At 44.9% G+C, this 16,888-nt stretch overlaps 1 protein-coding gene and 1 non-coding gene across 8 annotated transcripts in view; both read left to right on the forward strand.

The window, feature by feature from the left end:
- Nucleotides 1-16,888, forward strand: part of FRMD4A (FERM domain containing 4A) — a 679,547-nt gene that overhangs the window by 337,622 nt on the left and 325,037 nt on the right. The gene's annotated exons all lie outside the window — the stretch shown is intronic.
- LOC119471447 lies at nt 4,509-4,573 on the forward strand. Its single transcript, XR_005200500.1, has one exon. It is a non-coding gene; the product is annotated as a small nucleolar RNA SNORD78 (small nucleolar RNA).

Here is a 16,888-nt window from a genome sequence, read left to right on the forward strand (position 1 = left end):
CTTGGCCTCCCAAAGTGCTGGGATTACAGGCGTGAGCCACTATGCCCAGCTGAGAATTTCTTTGTGGCTAGTTTTTACATAGGAAGGTGTAAAAGGGGAAATTTAAAGTGATATTTTTAGGCTTTATGGCTGGCTTTGGGAAAAGAGATTCTGGTTCCTAGAAACTGCCCTGGGAAAGAGGGATTCTAGTTTGTATGGCTAGGTTTGGGGGAGGATAAGGGACCAAAGACGGGAGGGCCAGAGATGAGAAAAGGTCAGAGAGAGCTGCTTCTAAGGCCTTCATTTTTGGGTAACATTTTCTGAGCCCCAATACATATAACCTGGCCTAACTTTCTCCTCACCTGCACACCTACCTGCTTCCACTGGCACGTCACTGGAGCCCCACAGGGAGCTTGACACCTGCCCTAACAGGAAGGACATAAAATACCTGGCACAGGGAGATGGAGCAGCCTCCAACCTGCTTCTGCCTCCCTTAAGTGAGATGTCCACCATATACCTGTCGGTCTTTTCATATACCTGTCAGTCTCTTTGCTGTCAGCATGCCTAGTTTCTGTCCTCCTGGTCGACCTAAGCTCTGGATTCATTATTAACAGATACTTTGATTGACTGCTTTAAACCCATTGATTCACCTTGACCTATCTTTAAATTCTGGATGATTCTGGTTGCCTGTATGACTGTGCTGACTTCCACAACTTCCCTGGACCTCCAACCCATGAGAGTTCTTGGTTTTCCAAGCTCTGTTACCAAATCATAACCCATATCTACCATCCTCAGTCAAACACAGACCAAGAACACGCCACATCACCTGCAGGTAGGCTCATTTAAATGGTTCCAAGAAGCAGAGCTCAAAATGCATATTTTATCCTTAAGAGATCTTCATGAGAAAGGACAGCCTAAATTCGTTAGCAGTAGTCTAGGCAACTCACTAAATTAACAAGATTATCCTGAAACAGGCCTGATTTTGCATATATCAAAGGACTCGTTTCTTTCTTTCTTTGAGTTTGAATACAAGTCTGATTCATTGACTAGTCCAATCTCCATTGACCAACTCAAGACAGATCAATCACGGCAGCTTTCTGTTTTGTTTTATTTGTGTTGGATTTTTCTATTATTGTTGGTTTAGGTGTGATTTCATGAGAAGATTTTTGTTAAAATAATAGTTTTTTAATTTAATTTTTAATTTTTTGATTAGATTTTATTTGATTTGATTTTTAGAGGCAGGGTCTCTCTCTGTTGCCCAGGCTGGAGTGCAGTGGTGCAATCATAGCTCACTGTAGCCTCCAACTCCAGGGTCGAGCAATGCTCTCGCCTCAGCTTCCCAAGTAGCTGGGACTTAGGCCCCCAGGTAATTTTTTTTTTATTATTTTTGTGGAGATGAGGGTCTTTCCATGTTACCCAGGCTGGTCTCGAACTCCTGGCCTCAAGTGATCTTTCTGCCTCAGCCTCCCAGAGCATTGGGATTACAGGCATAAACTGCTGTACCTAGCCTATATTTTTAATTTTAATGAATCATTTATAGGGTGATCAAGATTTCTCTAGGAAATATAGAAAATGTGATGGACTAGAATAAATAGTTTTTTGGGGTTTTTTGTTTGTTTGTTTACCAATCATGTTGGAATGCAGAGTGCTTGTTGGAGTCCCAGTCTCTGGACTCAGTGACACTGTGGGACTGAGCCCTGGGGAGAGACAGTGCTGTGGTCAGCAGAGAGCTTCCCAGCTGGGCCCCTCAAATGACCAGATATCTTTTACACCTCTGCTTTCTTTTTCCCCTGGAGAAAAGCATTCTAAGAAAGCAAGAGAAAAATGCAGTCTAGAAAATGGCTTCCAAAAGTCGTTGCTTGCCAAAATTGTATCCGCCCTACAGCAGGGACGAACTTTGACCCCACTTACATTAGTGCAGCCTCTCCATTTCCATTTATCAGGTCCCCAGTATTGTCTATGCCGTGGTGAGTGTGGTTTTCATTTCCGAGTAAGAAAGGGGATGGGGTGCTCATAGGCCCGCTCTTGAGAAGCCAACATGAGAAGAATGATACCTGTTAGAGAGTTTCAGCTGCACCAGGGTGGATTTCACGTAGGCAAGGCCCCCTAATATTTCTAGGCCACAACCTGTGCTTTCCCAGAACATAGGTAGTTTCATTCATTCAGTACTCATTACATCCCTATTACACTCAAGACACTCGAGATTTTTTAAAAAGGAAGACTGCTAATTTAGAAAGATGAGTTTTAGAGAGAAAAGAGACTTTATGAGAAGTGAGTAGTGCATTGAAAACTGAAAACCCTTCTAATCGCTATTATAAACAACAGAATACCCCCGAATCAAGAGTTCAAAGGAATTTAAGTTATAGGTTAAAACAAAGTGTTCTTAGGTCTATTTACCTCTTAAAAATTCTACTCAACCTCCTTTATATCTGAAAGAGACACTGACGTTCTCCTCACTAAGCAAGCCTCCAGCCTCTTCCCAGCTTCTAGACGCACATTTTTAAACCTCTTCTCAATTCCTCTTTGGAAAGGGAGTGTTAATCATCTCCCAAAGAACTCTCCTAATGCTCATAGGAGCATTCACTCGGCTTAATCTTCCTCTGAGTGAAGGAGGTGACTCTAGGGCCACCTCCCCCTCTCAAGCTTGAGACCCCTTCTCAAGCAAGCAGATCCCCTTTTGTTATGAACAGGACCTCTGCTTTACAACTTCACTCCCAGCAGGCCCCAGACCATTGCTCTTTTGAGTGTGTGTAACCCCTAAACAAAACAAAGTATGTATTTTTCACATAAGGCTTTGATTACACACACACATGCTTGCGAAGTATGCACTCAAAAATCATCCTTGGGAAAGGATGAATTTCATGGAAACCAAATAACCAGAGATTAAGAAAAGAGGGTCTGAGGACATTTAATTTCCGATTCCTGGCCTGAACTGATTTAATTCAGGCGGCTCTGATTTTATTTCTACTGGGGCCTGGTATACATATGGGAGCTTACTTTCCTAATGGGTAATTGATAGATGATATCACTTTTATGGCCATAGGATCTCTCGTATAATCATGTGTGGATCTTGAGGGGGATATTTCTAAACATAGCTCTTGGCTTGCTCCTCGGGAGTGCTTAAGCCAGAGGGCAGCTCCTGCCTCTCCTGTACTTTCCCAGGGACCCAAAATATTTTTATATACACAGCAAAGCATTTTTTAAAGATTATTCTCCAGTCCCCAAAATGAACCTAGTGAGTGTCCTTGTCCTAGCATTTATATAAATGGGTTTTCTGGGTTCTCAGGTTGAGAAATGATGATGCCATGATGGCTCTTGGTTGGAGCTGGGACATTTTCCAGACCCAAATATGGGATTAAATGTGTTAGTGAGCAGTCCTGAAGCGCCTTGGGATTTCAAGACTGTTTGGGTTTGGGTTTTGCATATCACCCACTCACTTAACCATACCAGTGCTATTTCTAAATATCCTTTTTTTCCAACGAACTGCAACCCGGATTAGAAAATGACAAATGGTAACTTCCAAAAATACTTGGACTTTTGCCTCCATGGTGGATGTGAGAGAGTCAGGAGCAGAAGAAGGTGGTATGGAAGGGCTGTTGAGAGAGGAAGAGAACATTCCAGGCTCTCCAGTACCCCAGCCTCTTTCCCCCAGATTCCATCTGCAGCAGCCCGCTGGGGCCTAAAGCAAGGGGGACAGCAGTCCAGGACCCTAGAAACAGCGCTTTCTGTTTCTGCCTCCACCCTATCCTACCCAAAGGCCACGTCATGGGATCCAGCTAGAAAACCAAGAATGCTAGAAAACCAAAAACCACTTCACACTCACTAGGATGGCTGTAATCAGAAACAAGATTGGCAAGGAGGTATAGAAACTGGAGCCTTCACACACTGCTAGTGGAAATGTAAAATGGTACAGCTGCTTGGAAAACTGTCTGACAGCTCCTCAAATGGTTCAACATAGAGTGACCATCTGACCCAGCAATTCCACTCCCAGGTATGTGCCCAAGAGACACGAAAAACTACGCCTTGCAAAAATGCTTACACAGGTGTGTATAGCAGCATCATTCATAATAGCCAGAGAGTGGGCACAACCCAAATGTCCATCAACTGATGCATAGATAAACAAAATATGATCTATCCGCATAATCAAATATTATTCAGCAAAGAAAATAATGTACTGGCACATGCTACAAATGGATGAATCTTAAAAACATTATGCTGAGTGAAAGAAGTCAGCCACAAAGACCCCATTAATATAAAACGTCCAAAATAGGCAAATCTATGGAGACAGAAAGGAGATAAAAGGCTGCCAGTAGCTAGGGGGAGTGAGGAGAGATGGGGAATGACAATCACAGCTAATGAGTGTGGGGTTTTCTTTTGGGGGGATGAAAACGTTCTCAGATTGTGGCAGTGGTTGTACAATCCTATCATGAAACTAAGAAACCACTGAATTGTACATTTTAAACGGCTGAAGTGTATGGTGTATCAGTTATATCTCAATAAGGTATTTTTACGTTTTTAAGGGCACTGATGCGTAATGATGTTGATCAAATGTCTAACCTGAAATGAGCTTGTAGACAAAGTTAACACTGAATTAAAAAGAAAGAAAGAGCGCTGACAGAGTGATGGGCCACGTTCATTTAAAGAACAAAGCTTCCAACATAACCCCCGCCCAGCATTTTGATTACACGTAGAGATTGCTTTGTGACATTCAATGGAATGAGAGAAAGAAATGTGCAGCAAATTTCAACCTCAGTTTGAGCCCTGTGTTGGAAGGCAGGAAAGGAATGCGGAATTAAAACGCAGATTAGTAGTTAAGACCTGGAAAAGTCCTTACGTGACACAGAAGTAGAGGTGCCTGCTCACTGCACACAAAGCACAAAAGAAATCTGCTTTCTATAAAACTAGAAAATACAGCTGATGGGCATTTTTGAGTGCATCTCTGCCTTTCCCTCTCACTCTTGTGGATTTATTTATTTTCCTTTCACCTTCTCAGCCTGACTTTGGAATAAATCGCCTATTGATCATCTTTTGTTCTTCCAAAAGAACAGATCTGGCTTACGCTAAGGCCATAATTCCTTGAAGTTTCTTGATATTGGGCCTCATATATACTGGGCTTTGCTAGTGGAGAAATTGTCCTTTACCTTCGGATCAGATCAGTAAAAGATAACAAAATGCATCCAAGAGAACCTTTTTTAAAATGCTACTTGTACTAGTAGCTGACTTTAACCTGAGATAGGAGTTCCTCAACCAATCTTATGGCTGACATTTTATAAATAAATAACCCCTGAATGATTAAGATGGGTTACATGAGATTGCACTTCTGAACACATTTCTTTAGCTGCTATAAATATACTTCTCCATGTGTGTGCTGTTTTCTGCCTATTTATGTATTTGCAAATTTCTTTCATAATTGCACTACACATTACTTACAACGTGGTTTCTCCAATTCCTTTTCAAGGCAGTAATTATGTCGTAAGACATCCCCAGAGCCAGGCGAAGGCATTTGTTGCTTTTAAAAAAAAATTCCTCTGTCTTTACAAAAGCAGTGAATGAGGGTCTGGGAGCAGGGATGGAAAACACAGAAACGCAGAGATAGGGAAGACGATTAAACAGTGGGACGGCGGTGGGAGCTGGGGGACAAGGGACTGGGTGTCAGCGCCTGGCGGTCAGCTCTGCCATGCAAAGTCCCAGCTCCTCTTCTGCTTAGGGAACTCCCGGCACCAGCAACGCCTGCCTCCGTCCCAGGTCAGCCACTGAGTTAGAGCTCCCAGCCTTAGTTCCCTTCCCCAATGTGCAATCTCAGGACCAAGACCTCAGCTTCTACTTGCGCTGTTTCCCCAGGGCTTATAATAGGCACTCAGTGACTCACCCTATCTGGCCAGCCAATTCGGTACTTGACTCTTTTCACCCCAAATAGTAGCTAAAATCTCATAGAAGGAGGGGTGAGCCAGTGACTGTTTCTCATTCTGTCTTCCTGGTGTCAAACATGGTGTTCCCACCCTTTAGACGCCAAGAGGTCACTCTGTCCTCATCCATTACTTTTTAAGTTTTGTGATCAACTAAGTGGTAAATTCCTGAAGATGCTTGTTTTCTATAATTCTCGAGAAAAAAATAAGGAAAGTGATGAAGAGAAGTGGGCGTTAGCCCAGTCCCGGTCACGTGTTCGCCTGGTGAGCCCTGGTGTCTCCAGCTTTGTCACAGTGTTCAGGTAGCCTGGCAGGCTGCTTGCACCCTCTATGCTGGGACTTCCCTCTCCGTAAGAAGAAGGTGTGTACACACACATAGAAACACAAGAGACAGACACATACATAGAGATTCACAGAGACAGACACATAGATACAGTGACCCACACAAACACACAGACACACATATATAGACACACACAAGACATACAATGACACATGCAGACATATAACAGACCCACAGACACACACATAGACACAAGAGACACACATGCACAGACACACACATAGAGACAAAGATACAGTAGACACACACACACAGACACAGATACATACATAGAGACTCAGAGCTAGGCACATGCATATGTACACACACACATGAACATATCATAGACATACACACAGACACAGAGACTCACCACGACAGACACGCAGACACACAGTAGACACACACACAGGCACATACATAGAGACTCTCAGAGCCAGGCACACACACACAGGCACACATGAGCACACATAGATACACACACAGAGAGACTCAGAGACATGCACATGCATACTCAGACACACACAGACACAGTCACACACTCACACGGACACACACACACGTATAGTGAATTGCTCTGAGGTTTCTACATCCCTTTGAAAAGCAAGGACATTGTGGTCAATGGCAGCCATGCCACTTGCATGCATAGCCTCTCAGAGGCCATCTGGGGAACTGCCCTGTGACACTCTGAATTAGTGATTTAAAGGCTGGGGCAGTGCCAGCTACAGTGACTCACACCTATAATCCCAGCACTTAGGGAGAGCAAGGTAGGTGAATCACCTGAGGTCAGGTGTTTGAGACCAGCCTGGCCAACAGGTGAAACCCCATCTCTACTAAACATACAAAAATTAGCTGGGCATGGTGGTGGGCGCCTGTAATCCCAGCTACTTGGGAGAGTGAGGCTGGAGAATCACTTGAACTTGGGAGGCAGAGGTTGCAATGAGCCAAGATCACACCACTGCACTCCAGCCTGGGTGACAGAGCGAGAATCTGCCTCAATCAATCAGTAAAGGCTAGAGCAGAATCATGTAGGTGATTGGAGATACAGGGCCAGCAAAACCCGGCAGCATCCTTCAACAGCACTGTCACCCCGAGTTTCCATGGGCACAAAGACTGCTGATGTCACCGGGCTCCAATTCCAGACTCCAGAGCAAGACCACCTAAAGAACGCCACCCATCCCCACAAATGGTAAAGATTTCAGGGAAGCTTGAGTAGGTCTTGCTGTTCTCCGGAATTCTTGTTTATATTCAGTCATTTTTAAAAAGGGGATTATTATGGCACCTTTACACTTAAAGATTCCCAGACCATAAAGTAAATATATATTTAATGTTCTAAATTTTTAAAGTCACATTATTTAATCATAGGATAAAACAATGCCTTTAGAACTGTCCCTATCTTCTCCATAATTTTATACTTCGGATAAGAGTCTGGTTTACAGCCAAAATCCCCAGAGGATGGAGAGCATGAGTTCAGGGCACACACGCTGAAGCTAACTGTGATATATCTTGCATTTGTTTTTTCATGAAAATACCGACGCAGTTAGCTAATGTTAATGGAAGCATCATTTTCTGCATACTGTTGGCTTTTTAATTTAATTTATTTTTCTCTCTCCCTCCCTTTCACTCTCCCTCCCTGCCTTCCTTCTGCTCCCTCCCTTCCTTTCTTTCTTCTTTTCCTAAGGTCCTACTTCCTCCCCTCCCCTCCCCTCCCCTCCCTTCCCTTCCCTCTTAGATAAAACTTTCTGGTGATGGGATGTTTGTAGAAAGGCAAGATTCTGTAGTACCCGTTTGCTTTTCATTACCGGGGTATAAAAATAAAGGAGTGGTATACAGGAATAAAATATGCATTGTGTTTTGCCCTAGAGCCCTTATTCATGGAAAAATGATAAAACTATCCAAAAAAGGGTTTAAATTAAAATGGGCCAGGTGAGGTAGCTCATGCCTGTAATCCCAGCACTTTGGGAGGCTGAGGCAGGAGGATCACAGGAGGCCAGGAGCTTGAGATCAGTCTGGGCAACATAGAGAGGCTCCTCCAAAAATAAACAAATAGAGGCTATCCTATATTAATTAAACAAATCAATGCATAAATCCATAGCAAAAGGAGAAAAGGTAATAAAAGAACATAATTTAGAGAAACACAGATTTTTATGCTAAGCGTTTCATATTATCACTGGTGGATAGAGTCTTTGAATTACCAGATCATGATAAGGTGGCGGGGGAATAATAGCCACATGCCATGCTCTTCATTATCCACTTTCAGTATGTCACCTCATGTAATCGTCACAGCCACCTAGCGAGGTAGGCATTATTTCCATCCGACAGATCAAGAAATAAGTCAGAGGAGTTAATTAATTTGTCCAAAGCCACACAGGAAATGACAGAGCCAAATGCAAACTGTGGTTACAAAGGACTCCATGACAAGCCAGTAGATTAGTAGATTTACGTTTCTATTTTCTGTTAAAGGTTAGGGTCGAAGAGACAGATAATAAATAAGCAAATGTGGAGAAGGCAAACATGCGTCGTAACTTACCGTGATATTTCAGGACTAGGCAATCAAAATGACGTTAAAAATTAAACGTGCTCTTTCTCTTAATTGTACATCTACGTTGTGGCTGCGTTCTCCCCTCCCCCTTCTTCCCCTTGGAGCTATGGAATGTCACCCTTTGGTATATAACTTATTGAATTAGGATGCAGATGCCCTTCTAAAGTAATCAACAATCAAAACAATGTATGAAATTCCAATAGTTATAACTCATTTAATTGAGCGACCTTCCTTGGGTTAAGCTCTACCTGTAGCTTACCCAACGTGTAATAAAACAGCAAGGCCATTTATAGGAAGTAACCCATCATGGGGAGAAAAACAGGATAGTTGACTTTACCTCCTTTTCTCTGCTTTCCTCCAAATCTTGGATGTTGATATGAAATTCATCAGATAAGTATTCTTTACAGCCATTTCAATCCCAGCCTAAACTTGGGAGGCTTCCAAAGAAAATGCCTGGGTTTTTACAAATTGCCCACGGAAATAGCAATTTCTCCAGTGCTGCTACAGACTGGGACTTTTTGCTTGACTATGTGGAAACTCGTGGGTTCTCTAAGTCGTAAAGAGTTAAGAGCATAGATGGAATGTCTGGGGAATGTTGGCAGGGAAGGCTGCAGCTCTCTGCCTTTAGCTTTCTCACCCTGGAGGGGATCCCGGCACTCGGTGGTGCTTCTGGGTCTGAGGTCTTCCCTAAGTTCTGTTTGATCTGCTGAAAAGCCAGCCTCAGTCCACTGAGAAACAGGGATGTGCCGTTATCCAAGTGCTGAAGTTTATTTTTACCTTGTCCCTGGTGAGTCCCCAGAGACAGGCAGAAAACATTTTAGGAGGGAGTTAGGAGCCTTTTGCTTATCCTTGAAGGAAAGCAGTCTCTGAGGATTAGTGAGAGTGGTGAGGGTAGGTAGGGGGAGGAGAGCCAGAGGAATCAGAGTTATTTGGACAGCATTTTTTCCTTGCCTGATTAAATCTCACTGACATTGGCACTTTGTGTCACTAAAAGAACACAGCTCTGGATGTGGGGCCAGGGACCAGAGGGGTGGCAGCAGATTCTGGGGCTGGCATGGCCGCTGGGCTGCTTAGCTCTGAGGACCTGCCGTGGAGCTGGAACCTGACTTGCCGAGCGCTGAGGACCTGCCAAGCGGGGAACCTTCGAGTTCTGCAGCTGATGCTAAAACCATGGTGCATCTCCAGGGCCGTCTATCAGGTGGGACCAGAAGCTCCTGGTACATTTCTTTGCAGCATGGGAAAGTGGTGGCGAATGGTAGGGAACGGGGCTTGAGCTTTTGTCACATGTGTTTGGGACTCTGAGGCATGTTACATGCAGCAGTTCACATGAGCAGAGCCTCCTCTTCCAAGTGCCATGCATGCCGTACGGTGCAACGCATACAGAGCACTGGAAACATGATATAATTCGGCTTTCAAAGCCACCAGATCGAGGAAGTGCCTACGTTACCATCTTGATTATTATTGTCACCATTTTGAGATGAGGTTATTGAAACTCAGAGAGGAATGTAAGTTGCTCAAAGTCACCCAGACAGAGCCTGATGATTTCAACCAAAGTTTTCCTGGCCGCAAAGGCAGAGAGTGTTTTTTCCATGAGTCTATGCTCTTCTCACAATGGATGATTTATCAAGCTCTGCAAACGTAGTGTGTGCATGTGTGCGTGCATGTGCATGCATGTGTGTGCATGGGAGTATGTATGTGTGTGTGTGCATGCGAGTATGTATGTGTGCATGTGTGTGTGGGTATTATGTATGCGTGTGTGTGCATGTGTGCATGCATGTGTATGTGAGTATGCCCATGTGTATGCACCTGTGTGTTGGGGTGGTGACAAGCTGGTAAGGGGAGTGTGGCGTGTGGGACAGGAGGCAAAGTGGAAGACCCCCAGGCACCAGTACTGAACCTCCTTTCCTTTCCATAGTGGCATCTGGATTCAGACACACCCCCCTCAACCCAAATATGAGAAACAGAGAGAAACGTTCCTGCAGGAGAGTGGCACTTCTGAGTCAGTTAACTGGGGGTGCGGAGCACTTCAAAAAGGGCAGACAAGTATGTCTGCCTTGTCCAGTTTGGTGGCATTAAGCCACATCCCTGCTGGCCATGGAGACTTCAGTCCTGACATCCCCAGCCCTGCCTGAGAGGATCCAGATTGTGGGAGGAGTGGGGGCTGCAGGCAGCATGGCAAGTGAAAGAACGTCCCTTGGCCGCGCTCTTGAGGGGGGTGTCGCTTGTTTTTCCCCCTCTTTTACAGGTGTTTGTAACCCAGTTTATTTCATTAAGCCGACTTCAGTGGTTTGGCCCTCTCTCTGTGAGCTAGCTCATGACAATACTTGGAACCCAGCATGCACAGCTGGCCTTTGTATATTTAGGTGTAATTTGGTGGCCTATAATCCCTTAATAAAACGCACTGGCTAAGCAACTAGGGACCGTGTAGCCACCCATCCCCCCCACTCCACCCCTCCTCCTGGAATGTCTGGACTTTCAGGGAAGAGAGTCTCCTTGGAAGATGTGCCTAAGGGTTTCCCGTTGATTTCACAGAAGGGCACAGCCCCCCAGGACCCTTCCTCCTGCTTCTTCACCTGGCCCTGGGCAGGCAGGGGGAAGACCCTTTACACGGCTTCTGAAGACTTTTCTAGAATTCTTGTGCTTGAAGGGCACGTATCTAAAAGCTTTACTCTAAACAGCAAGTGTGTCTGTGACAGATCATATATAAGAAAGTTTCAGAGAAATCCTTCCAAATTTGACAAGCATCCGAAAAATTTACATAAGATTTCCCATGACAAGTTGTGAATCTGAAAGACTCCTGGGGAAAAAACAAAATCCCCAGCTGGGAGATTCAAGCAGTAATATGGCTGGTTTGTCCACTTGAAGCTTTTCTGAAACCCGTGATTTACAGTCAAAAGTCCCTGAGCTGGGTGTTTGGGGGTAATTACTTAGTCATGACGATTCTGTCTTTCCAGTGATTGCAAATGAGTTTTGAAGCCCTGGTTCCTGGCCTCTACCTCTCACTTTCTTTTTACCTCCTTTCTTTTTGGGGAGCAGGGGGTGGAACAGGGTCTTGCTCTGTCACCCAGGCTGGAGTGCAGTGCTGCAGTCATGACTTATTCCAACCTCAACCTCCCTGGGCTCAGGTGATCCTCCCACCTCAGCCTCCCAAGTAGCTAGGACCACGCCACTATGCCCAGCTAATTAAAATTTTTTTGTAGAAGCAGGGGTCTCACTATCTTGGCCGGGCTGGTTTTGAACTCCTGTCCTCCAGCGATCCTCCTGCCTTGGCCTCCCAAAACGCCAGGATTACAGGTGCCGGTCACCACACCTGGCACTCTTTGTCTTTTAAATCAGCTTAGCAGGGTGGGCTGGCCCTGCTCAGGGGCCTTTTTCAGGATTTCCATTAACACCGTAAGAATACTGAAGAGAGTGCTGAATGATGGGCCACCAGGCCTGGAAAAAGAATACATTCCTGCTCCAGCATGACTCCGTTCAAGCCCGCAGACAGGTCCTGAGCAGTAGTTATGTGCCTGGCCCTGTCGTGGGCAGCTGGGACTCAAAGGCTAGCCACATCTCCTGCTTGTCTGTGGTCTCTGGCCAAGCCAGTCCCATGGGGGCAGATACGTCCAACCCAAGCAGCTGGGAGGTAATCCCCACAGGTGGGTCTGGAAGGCAGTCAGGATGGCAAGTTTAAACCCATTCACCAACCTGGGAAGCTCGGTGAACAAGAACGGGTTAGCAGCCTACAGAGCCAGGCCGAGGGGGCTGGGAAAAGAAGAGGCAGCCCAGAGCAAGGCAGCTGGGCTGGGCCAGGCCAGGGTGGTCTGCAGGAGTTCCAAGATTTCCAGCCCATGGTCAGCGTTTATCTGCTCCAGTGCTCCTTCCTACTGCCGGGCAGGACTGTTTTAAAGGCACATCTGCAGTAATACACGGGCCATATCCCACTCTTCATAACCTCACAGGAAAGAGCCAAAAACAAAGGCTATTCCCTTTGCTCTCTCCATTACAGAACGGGGCTAACAGCTTCATAGCGTTGTAGGGATTAAGTAAACAGTGGATGTGAAAGTGTATGTGTCACAAAGACTAAAAATGATACAAGTGTGAAATGTTTTTGTTGAAATGTTGTATTTTTGCTTTTTTTAATAGCTCATAAAAGACTCATTGAGAGTATATTTATTTATTAGTGATATGGTGATTAACGGCCATTTTCATGTATTTTGTTTAAGCTGTATTTTTTTATACCTGGGGAACTTTTTTTTTTTGAGACGGAGTCGCTCAGTCACCCAGTCTGGAGTGCAGTGGCGCAATCTTGGCTCACCGTAACCTCTGCCCCCAGGTTCCAGTGATTCGCCTGCCTCAGCCTCCTGAGTAGCTGGGATTACAGTCGGGCACCACCATGCCCAGCTAATTTTTGTATTTTTAGTAGAGACCGGGTTTCACCATGTTGGTCAAGCTGATCTTGAACTCTTGACCTCGTGATCAGCCACCTAGGCCTCCCAATGTGCTGGGATTACAAGCGTGAGCCACTGCACCTGGCTGGAACTTTTAAAAACACCCACACTCAGTCCTGACTCCCAGTGGTTGTGATTTAGTTGTACCGAGGCTTAGGTGTTGTAATGGTCCAAAGGTTTTTGATTCTAACGTGCAGTCCAGCTGGAGCCACTGAGCTGAAGGGGCCCCATTCTGCACATAGTAAAAGACAGCATCAGGATCACTGAGGGGGGTGGGGGGGTGCTCTAAATATGTATAAAATGTCATAACTCTCCCCTTAAACTTAATAAGATCATTTGAGGGTAGGGCCTGGTGATCCGTAATCTTTCTGGAAATCTACCTCTTAGACAAACGATCTGTATTCTTTTTGTTTTTTGTTTTTGAGACAGAGTCTCGCTCTGTCACCCAGGCTGAAGTGCAGTAGTGCAGTCATGGCTCACTGCAGCCTCGACCTCCCAGGCGCTAGGGATCTTCCACCTCAGCCTCCCAAGTAGTTGGGACCAGGAATGCACCACCATGCCCAGCTAATTTTTGTATTTTTTGTAGAGTTGGGTTTTTGCCATGTTGTCCAAACTGGCCTCAAACTCCTGAGCTCAAGCCATCCGCCTGCCACATCATCCCAAAGTGCCGGGATTACAGCTGTGAGCCACTGCGCTTGGCCTACACAGTCTGTATCCTTGACACGTGATTCCTGATATTAGTAGGAACCAATAACAGAGGACAAAAGTAGTACGTGGTACCTCACAAATGAGGTTGTGGCACCTCACAAATGAGGTCGTGGCAATGATTTGTCGAGATGACCCTGAGGATTGACTCAGCTCATTCAAGTTAAGCCCATGACTTGGCACATGTGAGGCAACCAATCCAGGTTAGCTGGGTTTTTTTTTTTTTTTTCTTATTTCCATAGGTTATTAGGGAACAGGTGGTGTTTGGTTACATAAGTTCTTTAGCGGTGAGCTGTGAGATTTTGGTGCACCCATCACCTGAGCAGTATACACTGCACCCAATGTGTAGTCTTTTATCCTTCACCCATGTCCCACCCTTTCCTCGAGTCCCCAAAGTCCATTGTATCATTCTTATACTTTTGCACCCTCATAGCTTAGCTCCCACTTATAAGTGAGAACATGCAATGTTTGGTTTTCCATTCCCAAGTTATTTCGCTTAGAATATTAAGTCTCCAACCTCATTCAGGTGGCTGTGAATGCCATTCATTCATTCCTTTTCATGGCTAAGTAATATTCCATCGTATGTCCATACCATTGTTTCTTTATCCACTCATTGATTGATGGGCATTTGGGTTGATTCCACATTTTTGCAATTGCAAATTGTGCTGCTATAAACATGCATGTGCAAGTATTTTTTTTTTTTTTTATTTTGTTTTGAGACAGAGTCTCACTCTCTTACCAGGCTGGAGTTCAGTGGCTCGATCTCGGCTCACTGCAACCTCTGCCTCCCGGGTTCACACAACTCTCCTGCCTCAGCCTCCCCGGTAGCTGGGACTACAGGTGTGCCCACCACGTCCAGCTAAAAATGTTTGTATTTTTAGTAGAGATGGGGTTTCACCATGTTGGCCAGGGTGGTCTTGATCTCTTGACCTCACGATCCACCCCCCTCAGCCTCCCAAAGTGCTGGGATGACAAGTGTGAGCCACCACGCCCAGCTGACTTCTGTTTTTATTATCTCAAGAAAGAATGTGATCACTGCAGGTCATACTCAGAAGCAGGGAGCGGGTCTGAGGTGCTACTCAGCACAGCAATGCCCTTCGCTCAGCTGCACTCAGCCCAACCCTGGAGGGAGACTTCCCTGATGTCCAGATTTCCACCTCACTCCCAGCACCATGGCTGTGGGTGAATGGCAGCTCCCTGTACCTCCCCAGTCTCTTCTCAGCTGGGACTTTTGGATGACTTCTTTATCAGGTTACCCTCCCAAACCAGGGTTAATGGTAGAGCCTGCAGCTTCTATTAGGTTCGTGCAAAAGTAATTGTGGTTTTTGCCATTACTTTTAATTGCAGCAACAACCACAATTACTTTTGCACCAACTTAATATAATTGGGGGTGGGGGAGACTTAAAAGGAAAAATCATTAAAAATTATACCAACTTACACTTTGGGAAGCCTAGATGGGCAGATCACCTGAGGTCAGGAGTTCAAGACCAGCCTGGCCAACACAGTGAAACCCTGTCTCTACTAAAAATACCAAAAAAGTAGCCACCGTGGTAGTGGGCAACTGTAATTCCAGCTACTGGGGAGGCTGAGGCAGGAGAATCGCTTGAATCCGGGAGGTGGAGGTCGCAGTGAGCCGAGATTTCACCACTGCACTCCAGTCTGGGCAACAGGAGCAAAACTCCGCCAAAAAAAAAAAAAAAAATTATACAAACTTAGATGTGAAAGGAAAATCACAAGTTACAAATGTAAGAAAGCTGACAACTATCAGAAGCATCACAAAATTCAGGAAAGGAATGCATGTTTATTAATTAACCAACCAACGTCCCTATTATCCTATTCTTCCTACCTATTTTGGTTGCCTACTCTTTGATCTCTTCTTTGCGAGATAATGACTTTGTAACATTTGTTACAAAGGGAGAAGAGAAAGTTAAGTCCTTCTTTCCCTTGGCATGGCTAATCAAAATTTGTCCTTTCATTGCGGAAAGAGAGAAAGGGTTCTTTCTGATTCATAACTTGTCATTGGAAATATTATGCAGATTTTTAGAATTATTGCAGAATTTGGGAAGACTTCTTGCAGGTTTCTTTTTTATATGATCTATTGCAGAACATCCTGTTGAGATTACAGGTATGTGCCCTCTACACACAAAGATTCCAGGAAAATCCAATTATATTCTAGTTTCCTCAATAAAGAAAACATTATATGGTGCTTTTGTAATTGTGTATACCATATATTAAATTTACTCCTGACAGTGGGAACACTTCCACTTGTGACCAGGAGGTATGAGAATGGAACTCTCTACTTATCATCCTGTCAGTCTGATGATTGGAAGATTCCTCCACAGACAGGTTTCTTTGAATTTTAAACTTTCTCTTTTGCTAGCCACATACCTTCCCAGCCTGGTGCCATAAGACACAGCCACATCTTGATAAGATCTCTAGTTCTTCATGTACAAGGTGGGGGAGTCAGCACTTAGGGGTGAGGATTCTTGCTAGAAGCTATTTCTAAGCTGGTGCAGCTCGCAGTAACTTGGCAAGTCTGTGGACCTCAAATATATCCCTGTCTCCCAAATTGAATGTATCATGACTGTTCTTCACCTTAGCTGAATTGAAAAAAAAAAAAAAAAAAAAAAAAAAAAAGCCCAGTGGTCATTCCAATGTTACCTGAGGAAAAGAGGAAATTTAACAGAGGGGAAATCAACATAGAAAGAGGCATTAGTCACAGGCGAGGTGACTCACGCCTGTAATCCCAGCACTCTGGGAGGCTGAGGCAGACAGATCACAAGGTCAAGAGATTGAGATCATTCTAGCCAACATGGTGAAACCCCATCTCTACTAAAAACAAAAAAATTAGCTGGGCATGGTGGCATGCACCTGTAGTCCCAGCAACTCAGGAGGCTGAGAGGGGGAGAATTGCTTGAACACAGGAGGCAGAGGTTGCAATGAGCCGAGATCGCGCCACTGCACTCCAGCCTGGTGACAGAGTGAGACTCCATCTCAAAAA

Source organism: Cebus imitator, unplaced genomic scaffold (assembly GCF_001604975.1).
Source record: "Cebus imitator isolate Cc_AM_T3 unplaced genomic scaffold, Cebus_imitator-1.0 Scaffold61, whole genome shotgun sequence".
NCBI lineage: Eukaryota > Metazoa > Chordata > Mammalia > Primates > Cebidae > Cebus > Cebus imitator.